We start from the raw sequence: 16,463 nt of genomic DNA, 5'->3' as shown, positions 1-16,463 counted from the left end.
TCAATCACAGTCAATTGCATGACAGTCCATTCAGGTTTGGTAATGATAGACTCAAGAAGGTAAGACCCAGTAGCTTGAGAATCTCTACATTTGATATTGTGTCTATTCATGAAAAGTCAAGGGGTTTTTTGTGGGTTTTTCCCTCTTTCTTTTCCAGAGTATAAATTATATTAGCAAATCCATTTGTCATTGCTCTATAGCTGCCTTAGATCGAAGGCCAAATTGGCTGCTCTTTGTCTTTCATGCCTTTTAGTGTGCTATAATTTCTTCTGCTCTTGAAGTTGAATACTTAGAAAGGTAAAAAAAAGGTGCAACGTAAAATGAACACTTTTTTCAGTGAAACATTCTCCTTACACTTTTATCTGATAAAATTTTCTAAACCTGAGAATCAAACCAACATAAATCAATAGGATTTATTTCAAGTTTGTTACTAAGTAAAGATCATGCTAACCTCTAGTTCTGGTTGCAACTACTCTGGCACAGTCTCTTAGTCCCTTATTTGCTAAGAAAAAAAACAGTGAACACAGGGGAAAATTAGCTCTGAAAAACAGAAACAGAGATATAATAAATACCATGTTGTGTACAGTTACTTTTCATCTGCAATACATAAAAATAATTCCTTGAAGATATTCTATATTTGTAATACTTAATGAGCAGATTTTAAAACTACTTCTTATTTATGATGTAGAACTCACTTTGAAATTCATATTCCAATGAACTTGTAGAAAAAAGCTTTGCTATTCTAAAGTTTAGAGAAAGGAAATACAAGTGGTAGTGTGAATTACCTAAAGAATTAAAACAAATACTTCAGTGAAATGTTTTGTGTTATTTGAGAAGAATTAATTGTATTAAACCTGTATAAATCTCCATGGCTTACTGAAGAATTATTTTCTTTGAATTTGTTCTTATTTGTGGATTTACTTTCATTAAGTGGTTCAGCTGTCTCCTAATTTAATCTCTACTGAAATAGAACTGAAAGACAGCACTTTAGAGGATTTCTGATTATACATTTCAAACAATATTAACTACCAGTTTAGTCCTTTTCTGGTCTTTGAACTGTGGAAGCTATTTTTTTTTAATATTTATTTTTTGAGTATACTAATTGCTAGAAGCTATTCCCTAAAGTTTTTTTGATAAACAATATTCAGAACAGGGATAATTTCAGAGGAGATTTTCATCTACAGCTCAAGCTTTTTCCTGCATGCCTACACATACTTAAATATGCAAGTCTATGGGATACAAAACTTTTGTCATGAATGTTTGTGTATTTGGAGAAAAAAAATTAATGTGATTCAGAAAAGTAGCAGCTGAATGCTCTTTCAGGTGGTGTAAATGAAGGAGCAACCACCACAGTAAATGTTGAAAAGTTTCTCCAGTTCATGCTGGCACCAAGCCCTGTTTGGATACAAACGTACAGTTTCTATCCCAGACATGTATTGCTGACGTAGGTATGTGGTACTCTGTTCTCTAAAAATTTTCTGGGTCAATCTGCCAGGATGCTGGATTACTGTGTAGAGGAAAAGTCCTTCAGCTTCACCCATTTTATCTGTTCACTTGATAAGCCTTTTCACTGAAGGTAAGAGGACTCTGCTTCGATGGGATGCTGCCACACAGATGTTAAAAACTAATTTTTTGTTCAATATGTGGGCAGATGTAAAGCTTCTTCCTAGATGTCCTGTGCCATCCAAGTTAAATTCACTGTGTAACCCTGTTAATTAATGTGCCTGAGGGATATTTCTAGGGAGCAACTACTTCAAAATCTAAAACCAGCCCCCAACTTGTTATAGGAAATGCAAGTTCCTACATTCTGAATGCTGCTGTGCCATGAGGGTCATATCACTTTCTAGGAGCTGACTGTGCCTGTTAGATGATCTTTTTTTGCTCTCACCTGGTCTCCATGTTTTCCCAGCAGCAGTGAAAGATGAAAGTAAAAGTGAAATGTTGTTTCTAGGTGTATTTTAGGTACTGCAGTCTATGCCTTAATCTTCATTGAAATATTCAGTTGTAGTTTTGTATATTCTGTATATTCCTCTGGACTACTTTGTAAGCCCATTAAGTTTGCATGATTAGCCAAGATTATGTGTCTTGAGAAAGAGTTCCTTTTTGTGCTTTTCTGTTACCAGGCAGTAACAGTGATTTCCTATTTCCAGCGATCAATAAGAGTGGTCAGCTGACAGCTTCCTTTTCTTTTCTGTCAAATACATTCAAACATCTTTGTTCAAGTGTAAGGAGGCAAGTGGTGCCAATGCTTGACTGCTGGTAGAGATGAGAGACATCCTGCAGCAGAAAAAGCGGTTTCACTATTGTGCAGGCTGCTCATCTAAACCCATAATTGCACGCCACGTGTACCCTCGAGCAGCCATCTGACTGACTTGTGGGCAGACTCCATGCCATCTGAACAGATGGGCATGAGTGTAAGCTGACAAGGGAGCCCATATGTTCCTAAATTGTGAGTGTTGAGGAGGGGATTCTTAGCCAAGAGTGTGCAGATGACTTTCCAAGTCTTACGTGATTGTCATTAAGAAGAGCTGGCACTGCCAAGTGAAGCTTACTCCTTTGAGTTGACTTTTGCAGCAGTTCAATGTGGAGTGAGTTTTGGGACAGCTTTTTATCCTGGCTCAATGTTGGATGCCCTTAGACTGGAGTCTTGCTTAGAGACCAGTGTGGATTTGCTACACTTTCAAGTCATGTCTTTGATTGTGACATGTCAGGAAAGTACAAACATCTGTTCTTCACTTTTTTTTTATTTTTTTCTCCTCTTTTTTTTTTTTTTTTTATCTCCAGAGAAGAGAGGATTTGAGTGTTAGGATGTGAAGCTAGACAAGAAATATCTCAAGGTTTGTTTCCTGTTACATGATCCCCGACTGGTCATGACAAAACACAGATTAAAATAACCAATCTATGTAGTTGATATAAACCATTAAGTCAAAGTAGATGTTTGAGTACTTGAAGACACTTGATATTTATACTCATAAGGAGCACTAAAGAACATCTAGTTCCAACCCTTCTGCCATGGCCAGGGGCACCTTCCACTGGACCAGGTTGCACACAGCTCCACTCAACCTGGTCTTGAGGGATGACTAAAATCTGATTATGTGTGACAAATTTTAACATGCTTCATAATCAAATGAAAAAAGAAGAAGAAAAAAAAATTCTTTACAAATTATTTGATACTTAATTATTTCATTTTGTTTTATTAAATAATTCCTCTGGGAGATAGTAACTATAATCTCCAAGACATTGTAGTGATTATAACTAACAAGGAGTTACATGTCTGAGGAAAAACTTCTCGACTCCTAAAGGAGAAATAATATTGCTTAGGTAAATGACAGATGTTAATCTACTTTTAAAGTTGCATGAACCAAAATAATTTATGCTTCTCTAAAAAGAAAATTTATTTAACATCTAGTAATTTTGCCTGCTGCCATTGCAACTTAATAAGATAAATCTACGTGAAGGTGGATTTGTATTTTGATAACTCCAGTATGTAACTCCAGTATTTGTAATCAAATTAACAATAGTAGTGCTATTACCAATCATTGTATCTATTGCTCAGTTGGGAAAAAAAGAAAGATACAAAATGAGAACAATATGACAAGATACTTTACAAAATCTGTAACTACTTTGTGAGGAAAATGTGGGAATGCTGTACATGGCAGCAAATCTCCTGTCAACAGAAGATAGGCTAGTATGGCTTTTCTTCAGTACACTTGGAACCCCACCCCACCTCACTTGTGAGAAATAATATCCCCAGCTTGGAACAAAAAGATGACAATCTGAGTTAGAGTTGAGTAACTTGAAAATCAGTCATTACTTGTGGAAATCTCTGATACATTTGCAAATAAACATCATGTATGAGCACTGGAACAATGTGCCACATTTCTTTAAAGAATCACATTTTGATTTGATTTGATTTAATTTGATTTGATTTGATTGGCCAAGTACCATCTGTCATCTCAGCAATGCCAGTAGGGTCCCATGTAAATCAGCATATTCCCAAGTTCCTTGATTGGAGCTATAGCAAAGTGAATGGAAATCTCCCAAGCTGAATGCCTCATTTGAAAAAGCATTTCTTTCCCTGATTTGTAGTTTGTCATTAATAGCATGTACTGGGAGCTGAAACTGAAGTTCTGAAGGCTTTGCAAAGACGCCCATGCTTGCTCAGATCTCACACTGCTGTGTGAGTAATTGCTAGTTAGCAGCATGAGCATTTCCAGGCTGCTGACACCGTGAGCTTGACAACTGACAAGTTTCACTCACATGCCACAATAACCCACAATGAAATGCAAAGCAGAAAGCAAAGACTTCAACTTTAAAAGACAACAAAAGAAATGTTAGCAAATCTTTATTCAGTGCTGCTGGAACTTCATTATCTTAGCTTAAGAAAGGTGGATATGAGCAAGAGAGAGATTGCTGCTAAAGTAAGCAAAGGCATACCTACAAAGTACAGCTTTGTTGATGATTCCTTTGACAAATACTTCTGCATTGCAAGGGGGTTGGAGGGTTTCACTTAATGTGGTGGTGCATCTTGTAACATTGATGTCTCATTACAACCTCAGTAGAAATACAGCATCTTTATGTTTGTTTTATTAACTTGATAAAAATCGGTATAGTGGACAATACCCTTTAAACGGTTTTAACTATGGCATTCTCAATTCATTTCTCACTGAGGCTTTGGGGATGAAAGCAGGGAAGAAAATATTGTTTTCTGAAGGAGATTAACATAATTTTTTCCCAAATAAAAGACTTGTTCTCATTTTAGTGAGCCAGGTGCTTTGAGCTCCTCTGTATCAGAAAAGCACCTTGCCAGGTGCTGCAGTGCCACAGCATAGTAAACACATTTCAGCTTACAGTAAATTCACGAATACAAGCCGCACTGACTATAAGCCGCATCTCTGGGTGTTGGCAAATATTTTGGTTTTTGTCCATAGATAAGCCGCACACGAATATAAGCCGCTCTGTCGTTCGCAGCGAGGACCCGCGTGCAATTAGTAACAGAACCGCGGGAGGGCGGGGTTTACTGGCTGAGCTAAGGCTGTGCAGGCTCGGCCCGCTAGGGGCCGCTGACGGGGCCAGGTGGCCCAGCCCGGTGCTGCCGCTCGGGGCCGGCCGGCGCTGCCACTGGGCTCGGTCACCCCGGGTCGGCGCTGCCCCGCGGTGGCAGGCAGGGACGGAGCTTCCCCTGCTCCTACGGCAGCAGCGGCGGGCGGGGACGGAGCTTTCCCGCGCCCGTGACGCCGGCGGCGGGCAGGGACGGAGTTTCCCCGCTCCTGCCGGGGCGGCGGCGGGCGGGGACAAAGCACCCCGTCGGCTCCCCGGGCCGCAGCAATGGCTTGCGTGGGGCTCCTGTCGGCTCCCCGAGCCGCAGCAATGGCGGCGCCGGCTTCCCCCCCCCCCCCGAGCCGCAGCAATGGCGGCGCGCGCTTCCCCCCCCTCCCCGGGCCGCGGTAGGGGCGGCCCGGGTCCCCCCTCTCCTCCCCGGGCCGCGGCAATGGCGGCGCCGGGCCCCCCCCGTCTCTCCCCTGGGCTGTGGCAGAGGAGGAAAGAGAGCTCTCCCGCCTCTCTCCCCGCCCCCCGTGCTGCCTGCAGGCAGCCAGGCTCCACCCGCGGTGCAACAAAGTAGCGATTTGTAACAATCGCAAAATGCCGACTTTGCAGCTGCTCGGCTCAGCACTCTGGCAGGCACTTCTGAGGTTGTATTAGCCACTCCTGATTATTAGCCGCATTTCCGGTTTAGGAGCAAAATCTTAGTCAAATTGGTGCGGCTTGTATTCGTGAAATTACTGTACTTTGTTTTAATGTTAAAACAGTAAAGCTGTACTCTCTGTGCCTCTGGAACATTCACCTCATCCATCTTTAGTGCTCCCTAGTGAGAGTCCATGTTGTCTTCTGATTCAACATTGTCCTGATTTCTTTGGAAGACCGTTTCCACATTTCCCAGACCACTCAGAGTTACTGCAGTGCCTTAAGAAGACTGTCACTGATTGACGACCCAGAGAAGAAATGACTACCTAATAATCAGCTGTTATAATTTTTTATTGTATTTGGATTTTAGACAAATTAACATTTTAAACTTGAAATTACTATTTTCCTTTAAAACATGGCAAAAAATGAATTATAACATAATTAATTTGCACTTCAAAAGCATTTTTCTAACTTGCCAGTGATAGACTTATTCAAATGATTTGAAATAATTTAAAATCTGTTCCTTCATTTCAAATTGGCCATTCAAAAAAGAAAAAAAAATGCAAGATTTAAAATTCCTTGCTGAATTTAAATATCTTGCAGAACAGGTATTGAAGAATACTTTTAGACTGTTATTTTGCTAGAAAGGCATATGAAAATAAGTGTCTTTTTCCTAATGCTGGAGGATGACCATGAGAGGCTAATGAGTTGCTCACTTATCAAAAACACTATGAATATTCACTAGTGTGACTGAGTTTCTGCAGAGCTCAGTAACTCACTTATGATGAAGACATCTGCATTTATAATTTCAGATTAAATAATGTATCTTTTAAAACTTGCTGTTCTTTCAGTTTTGCATGTTGCTGTTTTTTCTCTTTTTTTCCCTCACAAGAGAGAACTCATTTTATTTGGGCGTGTTACCTGTTTAATTTCTGCATTTTGCTACATGACGATCATTGCTCATCTCCCTGAAGACCAGCTGGTTTTAAAACACAGCTTCCCCCACTTCCATATGAACTGATTGAAAAACTACAAACATAACTAATTTTTAATTACATAAAATGCAAATTGGCTAGGAGAAAGTGGAACAGGAAGAGGCAGAACTTATATACAGCTCTACCCTTGCCACTTTCTATTTGCAAATGACTGTTTCTCTATCTGGCTTCAACCATTTCAGCGACTTTGGGGTGCAGGGTAGCCTGCCTATCCGTTTTCAGCTCCTGCTTGCTCCCATTTTGCACAAGCTGGGATTTTTTTTCCAGTGCCACCTCCCATGTCTCTGGAACATCTCTCAATAGTTGTTCCAGGGGAAGAGTCCTCCTCTAAAAGTTTCTGTGTGGTATCTTCTCAAAGAAAAGCTCTGTGTAACTGAGGACTAGCATAGCTCACTCCTGAGAAATTACTTCTGCCTGATAATGCCACTTTTAGTTTTCCTTACCATTTCTTTTGCCTTTTTGGCTTTACTGTTGATTGTTAATTCTCTTCTAATAGCTTGATTTTCTTCTTTTTTTCTTTAACTCATTTTTTTTATCCTCCAATTTTCTTATACACTCCATGATAAATATGAAGATTTTATGTCATATTGTTTCATTTATGTTATGTAATACATAGATATTTTAGTTTTTTGCATATTATTTCTGATTTTAAAACAATTCTTTATGCTCTCTGATGTAATACATAAAAGCAATAGAAGCAAAGCTCATTGGCAGCTTTAGAATGGCTCCAAGATATTGCAAGAAGGTGGCTCAGGGCAGACTGTTGGTAAGGTCACTAATTCAAAGATCTAGGTTAGCTGATTATTTCATAGTTAGTGCCTTTGGGACATCTCAAAGCTCTTGTGGTAAGGTTTTCTTTGATTCATATCATAGCAGAGGTTTTTCATAGCATCTTGTTGCCTATTTACGCTAGGATCTTGGAAATTCAAAGATTTAGGGATAAGTGTTTCTTCAATAACTGTTATTTCCCTCTCTATAATTTCATACATTTCAGAATTGAGATGTTTTTAACCATTACCTGTTGAGAAAAGCTCATGTTGTATCACTAAAAGGTGTCATTACCAAATGAAGTTAGGGTTTATGGTTGTTTTGATGGCTGAGATCAATATAATATCTGAGTTTTTAGATCTTGTTTATGACGGAATATGCTGAGTTATTCTATCTTTGAAAGAAGTTTTCAGCTTGCATTGAAGTTGCCATTTATCTGTAAAGCTTAGTATTATGTAATTAAACCTCCTAAATAAGAAGCTTCAAAAGGTCCAACTGAGATGTGAAATTATTTGAATGATGATAACAACAATGGGAAAAGTAATACAGCTTGCATAGTAATCATAGTAATAGTTTTCCCAGGACATGGTAGGTCCAAATGCTGGCTAGAAAAGCAGAAAATGCAATCTGGAAGAGAGTTGCTAGCAAGGATAGAGGGGTCATGGATCATGAAAGAAGTCAAAACAAGCTTCTCTGTTATGATGAAGCAGAGGGACAGACATGATGAAAGCAACTGATACCAGAGTTGGAATATCTATTTGAATTAACTGAAATTCAGCCCTCTGCAAGTGGGGTGTGCAGCACAGATGGGTGGCCTAAATTCCTGCAGCAGTCTGTGGAGAACAAGTTGCATCTGAATCACCATTTCCTGATAGGGAGAGAAGTGTCTCAGAGATAAGGATGATTTGCTTTCTGGAGTTGCCTTCTATCCACTTTAGACTGTAGAGCGACTTTGGAGATGTGTTTAGGCTAAGGATCTAGCTTGTAAACAGCTAAAATGAGATGAGCTACTAGTTAAAGAAGGAACCTGAAAAATCAAGAACGCAGAGGAAATGAACAGAAACAGTATGAGGGCTGTGGGTAATTTCAAATTGAAGGAGAGAGCTCAGTATGGTTTGTTTTATCTAAAATATGATTTACACGAAATGTGATCAATGTGGACAAGTGTTTTCATGGGAAGAAGTTACTGGGTATCACAGAGTTCTAGTGAAGCAGGGAGCTGCCTAACAAGAACCAGCAGCTGGAAGACAAAACCAGAAACATGGCAACTGAAAATAAAATGTGAGTCATTAAGAATAAGGATGATTAAACTGTAAAATATGATCATGGCAAGTGTTGAATTGTCTATTCTGCAGGCTTAAAGTCAATATCAGGCACTAAATTATTTAAAACATAATGAGCATTTTACTTGTAATATAAAATTCTAGGTGTAAGATATCTGGTTTACAATACTAGTAGATCAGATTAGGTTTTATACACTTCCAATTTAATGAGTAATCACATCCTCTTCTTTGTTATATTTCAGTTTGATATAACACTGTGCCACTTTTTGGATACTGTGATTTGTTTTTTGTTCAGCTGCTCTAGTAAGTTCTGATGCAGGATTTCATTATTTTTTATGAGGTTTTTTGTAACTTTTTTTTTTAATTCATACATAAGATATAGCTTGAAACTCACAAGAACTTGCAAGAATGTGTTTGCTGTTTGCTGACATAGTTTCCTCATAAAAAACTGCAATTTAAGATTTAATTTTAAGAATAATACTAGTAAAATGTTCAAAACTAGAATTACTTTGTCCTAGGCTTTGGAGGTTGCAAACTTATCTAAGAAAGATAGTTAAACAATCTCAAGCTAAGCCCAAGTATAGTATAGGGCTCTTTTTCCCATTTTCAACCTGCGTGCTGACTCAGATCCTGTGATGGTTAAAAGGGCTCTGCTGTATTTTGAGCTTAGATTTATCTGCTGGTCAAATAAGTATAGATTTCTGTTCTTTTAAGGAGCTTACCGAGTGCCTGAACTATTAAACACTAAAAAACAAATAAAAATATATCATCAACCCTAACATGACATTTGTGCTAATGATAACTTTAGGATGACAGCAGTAAGGAAATTCCTGTGTCAGAAGACTGTTTCCTTTAATTCCTCCCAAGAATTGCACATCAGAAATCTCCCTCAGATGCAAATAAGCTACTTCATTAGTTCATCTCTTAATTCTCACTTTCTTGTTGACCCCATGCATTCTCTGCATTAGGGATAGTTATTATACAGACCATCTTGCTTTGAGCCTGGTGGGCAGAGCTGTTCTGGCAGGATCATTTGCTCCAATCTGAAGGGTAACTAGGGGAGGTTTTCCTGTGCTTTCCTTGCCCCCTGCTTCCTATCAGCATTTGCTCTTGCCACACACACATATCTCATGTCTTTTGCTTATGGCAGATATTGTGCATCTTCCTTGTCTGCAACAGTCTGAGTGACAGACTTGTCAATTCTTACAAGGGAGTCCAATAGTCAGTACCTTTTCCTAGCTCTGGTGTAAATCTTAGCCTTTCATTCTGCTGTCAGCAGATCATTCTGTTCTCCTTCAGAGCCTAGCAACAAGTCATCCTTATCACTATTTGGTTATGGTCCCTTACAGTCTTAGGCTTCCTGCTGCTCTTTTCCTTGTCACTTTGGTGTCCCCTTACTGCTGCCCTATGCATCATGTCTCAGTTTCTCTCTCTCAGGTGTTCAATGTGAATGACACCTAAGGGGATAAAAGCAACCCAGCTTTCTCTGTAGCCTAAAATTTTAAAGGTAGATGAGGAAAAAAAGTCCAAATATATTTGTTTGGTTTTATCACTATCTACTGGTGGTTTTTCTGATGAGGTCAGTCCTTTGTCTGTGTTAAAACTTGGTTCTTAGCCTGTGGAAATGATCAAAACAATGAGATGAGCTACAGCACTCACTTGGGAGACCCATCTCCTAGCTGCCAGCCCTACAGAGTAACAGGGACTAAAATGCATTATTCTAAAGGAAAAGATCAAGGAGCTGCTCCTTCCTCATCAAGGAGTTAAGTTTGCATACTGTTGCTGCCTGAATCATTTATGAAGAGAACCACGGTCCCTTGGAGGATGTAGCTGAATGAGTAGCAAGCAGTTAATCTGCAAGATTGATACCATCTCCAACAGGGAAAATGGCACAGAATCACATTGTGAGAATGTACATATTTTGTGAAATTACTTCTCCAGGCATATTCTTTTGGCATTTGCAATCCTGCACCAGTGTGTGCAGACTGTAATATCTCTCTGAATTTTGATATTTTCCAGTTCTTTTCTACTATAATTTTTCCCAAACAAAATGGCAATACAAAAGAAAGGCTTAGGGTTGAAAGGCCAAACACTGAAAAATCCATGAATGGCAGAAGTAAAATTACAAGTCTAGGTCAAACCATTTGGGTGTTCATGCTGTGCAGAAGTCTTTATTCAGGTGCTTTTTTCTCCTCCAAAATTTTTTTCATGCACTGGATTTTTCATGCACTGACAAAATTTACTCCTTTAAATGATCTGTTCTGTTACTGAGCAATGAGTGACCATAAGCTTATTTACTGATTGTCAGCAGCTTCCAGAAAGGACTCGTGAACCCAGGTGAAGTTTTGCCATGGTCAAGTATAACCCCAGAACTGCATTGGTTTTTGCTTTTTGACATTCTGTTTCCAAGTTTTCAATCCAGATCTTGATATTTTGCTTTGGTAGAATATATTTGCAGTATTTTTCACTATCAAGTACCCCTGTTAAGAGTCAAGTCCAAATGAAGCTAATCAATTCTTTGAAAAACTTCTCCAAATCTAACAAATCTAATCTAAATGGTGAATGCAGAGGGCCACAGACAAACATGTTTAATCACTTCCTGGGACACATTGAAAGGCTTTAAAACCTTCATTGGACAGGCTTGATAGAGTTATTGTAGCCAGCTCCTTGATTGTCTCAGGTGTTTTCTTGCAGAAGGAAAGAATCTCAAGGCAGAGATACAACTTGAAGTTCCCAGAGCCATCATATAGATCTTGGGTCTCTTGGATACTGTTCAATAAAGAGAGAGGGGGAGGTTTTTTTCTCCTCTTAAAGATTCTGTAAAAGATCTTCTATGTAAGAGTAGATTTTAGCTTTGGGATTAGAAGCAGTAACTGTTCTAGTATTTATACAATTGTGTTGCAGAGTCTAGTTTAATTTATTCTTTTAAATGAATAAATTACTAAATAAAAGTCTTTTGTTCACATGTATGGAGTGCAGTATGCTGGATATTCTCTAGCACTTCTTTTGCCACTAAAAAACATGGGAATCAGCATAAAAAAGGCCAAGCCACAGGTATGTGATGAGTTGTATAGGCACAGTGACAAACATGTTCAGCCACTAATGACCAACAAACTATTTAGAAAAAAACCCAATCAAATTTAAAGGTTAGAAATTCAAATATATTCCTATATAGACATGCAAAAAAAATTTGTAAGATATATTATTTACAGTGTAGAAACTCCTGTACAAATATATTTGGGGTCTCTTTCCTCAAATGAGCTGTAGTTGTATATCTCTCTTGATGCTTCCTGGAGATGGAAAGACTACACTATGCTTTTAGAATATTAAAAATACATTTGTTCTACACCATTTCTATTAACTGTGCCACTTCTTACTGAAATATTTTCTTGACTGCTTTTCACAGTTTCCTCTATAGGTTTTTTCACCTCACCATTTTCAGGTTTCTTTCCATAACAGTTGTGTCAGGAGAGACTCTCATCTCCACCTCAGAGCTATACACTGAGCTCCACATAGTGGAAGACTCTGTGGAAGCTAAATGAAGCTGCCTTCAGTGACTGCTTTCTAGGAGGAAAAAACACAAGCAAGAACTGAACAGACCTTTCAGTGGCAATTGAACATAGGCAGATGAATCTTCAGTCATCAAAGCACACAGGTACCTTTGGACAAGCCAAAACAAGCAGATATTTTCCCATACCACTAAAACAACCTCTCTGTTCTTTAGATGTTGTGTCTTTCTTCCTGTTCTCATGAGTAACACTAACAGAAGTGGCCAGTGGTGTTGGAAATTACATTATTTAATACCATTTTTCATACCGTGCAATGTCAATAACAATATTGATTTCAGGTAGCTGACCTAAATTTTTGGTATGGAAACTTGGTGGATGTACTCCAGTTCTCATAAAAATCGTGGAGAAAATACTCAAATATTTTTCAGTGATGTGGGAGATCCTTCCTCTTCTGTGGGAGAAATCATCCCTTTTCTTTCCTTTTCTTGAGGAACATTTTAACACTACCTGCAGAGTATGAAACCAGCAAGAAATTTTTCTGACTATGGGACTTGTTCTACTTGAGAATTGCACAGGGTAGTAATTTTCTTGCTGCCTGGGTCTAAAAAATGTGATTTTTATCCTCCAGCAGCAAATGAGCACAAGTACCTATTGTAATGGATTTGTGGACTTTTTGTGAGGTGATGATGTTTCAGGTAAGTGCAGGTGCCTGTTGTGGTTTGCACAAGTAGGAGCTGTGGCATGAGCCCTCAGGAGAGCGTGAAGAAACCTTTGCTATTGCAGCAGCCTTCCATTTCTCCTTGCCTTCTAATTTGTTTAAACTAACTTGTTTTACTCCTCATTTGAGGTATTAATTGTGGATCTCTCACAATACCTGCTCTTGATTTTCCAAATTCAAGATTATTACTGTTTTGATGTCAGTTAAATATTTTCACTGGCTGTAACCAGGGCGAGGTTGAGCTGGTAAATGTATGCTGTGAATTCAGGTATGAAAAGATTGTGTATGTATGAGAAAGCTAAAATATACTGATTTCCCTAGACAAAACAATGAAGAATTTTAGAGCAGATTTCTGGATTAAGAGTATTTGGAAGGATTATGTCTTTACATTTCCTACTGAAAAGTTTGTTACCTTTGTTCTTTGTTGTGGCATTTTTCTGGGTTTTTCCAAAGTAAATTTCTGCAAGAGGGTTTAACTTTATGAGTGGTGTAGAATTTTGTGCGTGTGTGTGTTTGGTTTTGTTCTTTTTAAAAGAAATATTGTAAAACAATTGTTGTATTGTTGCCATCTGTTGATTTACTAGATACTTGGGAAAATACCATTTTTTCACTGCTTCGTCTTTTTTATTTTTTTTTTAATTAACTACAGAAACAATTTGCTATATTTCTGAAGAATGTTGATGGAAAATGATAGAGATTATGTTGATGGATCTAATTTACAGATGTATGCATGTATAAACCTTGCTGCAAATAATGTAAGCTTTCTCAGATAGTTCTATAATAATACTTTTAAGTAACTTGTTGCATCAAAATAATCCAAATTATGTTGATCTGTTATTTCTTTAACTTCCCATCTCAAGATTACCATACAACTGGCAAAGCATTTTCCTTTTTTTGTTCCCAGAGAGAAGGAAAGCAGTGTCATCCACCCAACTCTCTGTCAGATTGATTAATCTTAATACATTCTCCAATTTCTGTTGATTCCTCTCTGATATGGTTGATGCTTTGAAATTTATTGTCTGCTATTCTGTTTCTTTTGGCAGCCCTCTTATCCACAGTTTTTGCCAGCTCTCTGCAACCCTCTGGGAGGCCCTGTCTGCTGAAGCAACACGACTCTTCTGCCATTGGGTTTTCAGGTGAATAAGAAAGAGTTTTTGCAGTTGTTTTATATTTCTTTTGCTTTATAGTTGTCCCCATTGCTCTGTTGCTGAAGGCTAGCTCTGATATAGACTCAAAGGGAGCAATAAGGAAAATAAAATGCTCACAGGAAGGGAAGGTGCTACAAGGTTGACATCTCACCTTATTCACATCCATGATTCCAGGAGCTGAATCTTGCTGCCTCTTTCGGCCGCTGTCATGGGTCTCTTGAAGTAAAAGAAGCACAGAGAAAATAAACCAACTTTTACTGAACAGCTTTAAAATTTGCTGCATGCTCTGATACTTTCTTCTCAAAGACTTCTCTCTAACAGCATGAATATGCACAGTGTTAAGGTGAGGTAAACCACTTGTGACACCACTTTCAACCTGGGAGTCTCCCAGAGAATGTAGATAATTGAAACTCAGCCTGGTGTTGCTGGTGTTGCTTTACAAGGCTGGAAAAAGAAGCCAACTAAATGTGCCCGTACAGTTATAAATAATCCTCTGTCAAATATGGTGTGCAGTTTTGCAACTGGATGCAGAAGACTATTATTTTCACCTCCTGCATGTTCTGCCACTGATTATAAAGAACTAAACAAAGATAGGTGTGGATTTGTTGACCTATTTATTGTGACTATAAACTTAGCTTATCTTTATCTCTATTGTTTTTGCAGAATACTGTGGATGTCAAATAAAGCTAAAATTAATCACCATACATGAGTGTTATTCAGCATGATATATTGTGGTTTTAATGTATCAACAGCCTAGTGACACATCAAAGAAAGACTTTAGGAGCAATTTAGAGGAGAATAATGAAGGTTTTTCTTGGATGATTTGCTAAATTCTTCCTAAGAGGAAAAAACATAATGAAAAAAAATAGTACATTTGAAAATGAAAGCTATCCAATAGGATGATTGGACATAACTTCTTGGAATTGAATATGAGATAATTGTGAGCATGGAACGAAATTGTGAAGAGCCTGTGGAGAGGGAATAAATACCTGATGAACAATGCAGTAGATGGCAGAGCTGTGAGAGTGATTCAGAGATGTGACAATCGCGAGAAATGATCATCAAGTGTGATTACTGTCTAAGTACAGAATAAAGGCTACAGGAAAAGCCTGTAGTATATATATATATATATGTACTATATACTATATATATATATATATATATACTATATATATATTTATTTTTATAAATATACTATACTATATTTTTATATATATATATAAAAATATATATATATATATTTTTTTTTTTTTTTTTTTGGTGGGAGCTTGTAGATGGAAGAGTTGCTTCTTCATAGAAAATTTATGGAGGGAGAAGATGCAACGTAACAATGATGGTGCACTCATGGCTGTTGAGATATAATGTAGTGATGAAGGTTTGCAGAAAAATTTATGAATTCTTTATAGCTGTGTTTAACTTGATATAAAATCAATTATTAGACTATGGAATCATAGAACGGCTTGGGTTGGAAAGGACTGAGAAATTGTTTAGTTCCAATCCCCCTGATGTGGGCAGGGACACCTTGCACTAGACCAGGTTGCTCAGAGCCCCATCCAGCCTGGCCTTCAGTACTTCCAAGGATGGGGTATCCACACCTTCTGTGCTTCACCACCTTCACAGTAAAGAATTCTTTACATATCTAAAGAATTTTAGATATGTAATCTAAACCTACTCTCTGTCAATTTAAAGCTATTACCCTCTGTCCTGTCAGTCCACACTCTTGTGAAAAGTCTCACTTCACCTTTCGTGTAGGGTCCCTTCAGGTGGCCACAATTCGGTCATCCCAACACCTTCTCTTTTTGAGAGGGAACAATCAGATAGACCAGATTATATTTAGAATTGCATAAAATAGGTCTACAGAATTAAGGTGGATCTTCGAGCAGTCTGCTTGAGATGATATTTACATTTATTATTGTAGATTAAATAAATCATATTCGAAGGTAAAAGGGGATATGGCTGAGAACCCTCAGAATCTGGAAAAGACAGAGATGAGATCCTCTAATGGAAATTATGAATATGTGGGACATAAAACTGTATGAATAAATGATCTTGGGGGTGTCTAAAAGAATTGTAGAGGAATATGACTTCTCATAAGTTCAAAAATAAGAGCTTTCAGTTTTGCTGGTGAAACAGACTTTTTGCAATTTATTTTGTATTTGTTCTGTGTAATACAAAATAATATTTTCTGTGGATAAATTTCTGACATTTCAAAAAATGCAATGTATTTACAAATGAAAGCAGTTCAATGTGAAAACAGACTATTTCATGGTGAAATTATTTTAATAAATAATGTTGACTTTCCACATAATAGCCAAAAAAAAACCTGGTGCAAAATTACAAATATTTTTCCTTGCTTT

The sequence above is a fragment of the Catharus ustulatus genome, chromosome 3 (assembly GCF_009819885.2).
Source record: "Catharus ustulatus isolate bCatUst1 chromosome 3, bCatUst1.pri.v2, whole genome shotgun sequence".
NCBI classification, from domain to species: Eukaryota; Metazoa; Chordata; class Aves; order Passeriformes; family Turdidae; genus Catharus; species Catharus ustulatus.
The sequence above is the reverse complement of the archived record's forward strand: the minus strand, read 5'-3'. Positions refer to the sequence as shown.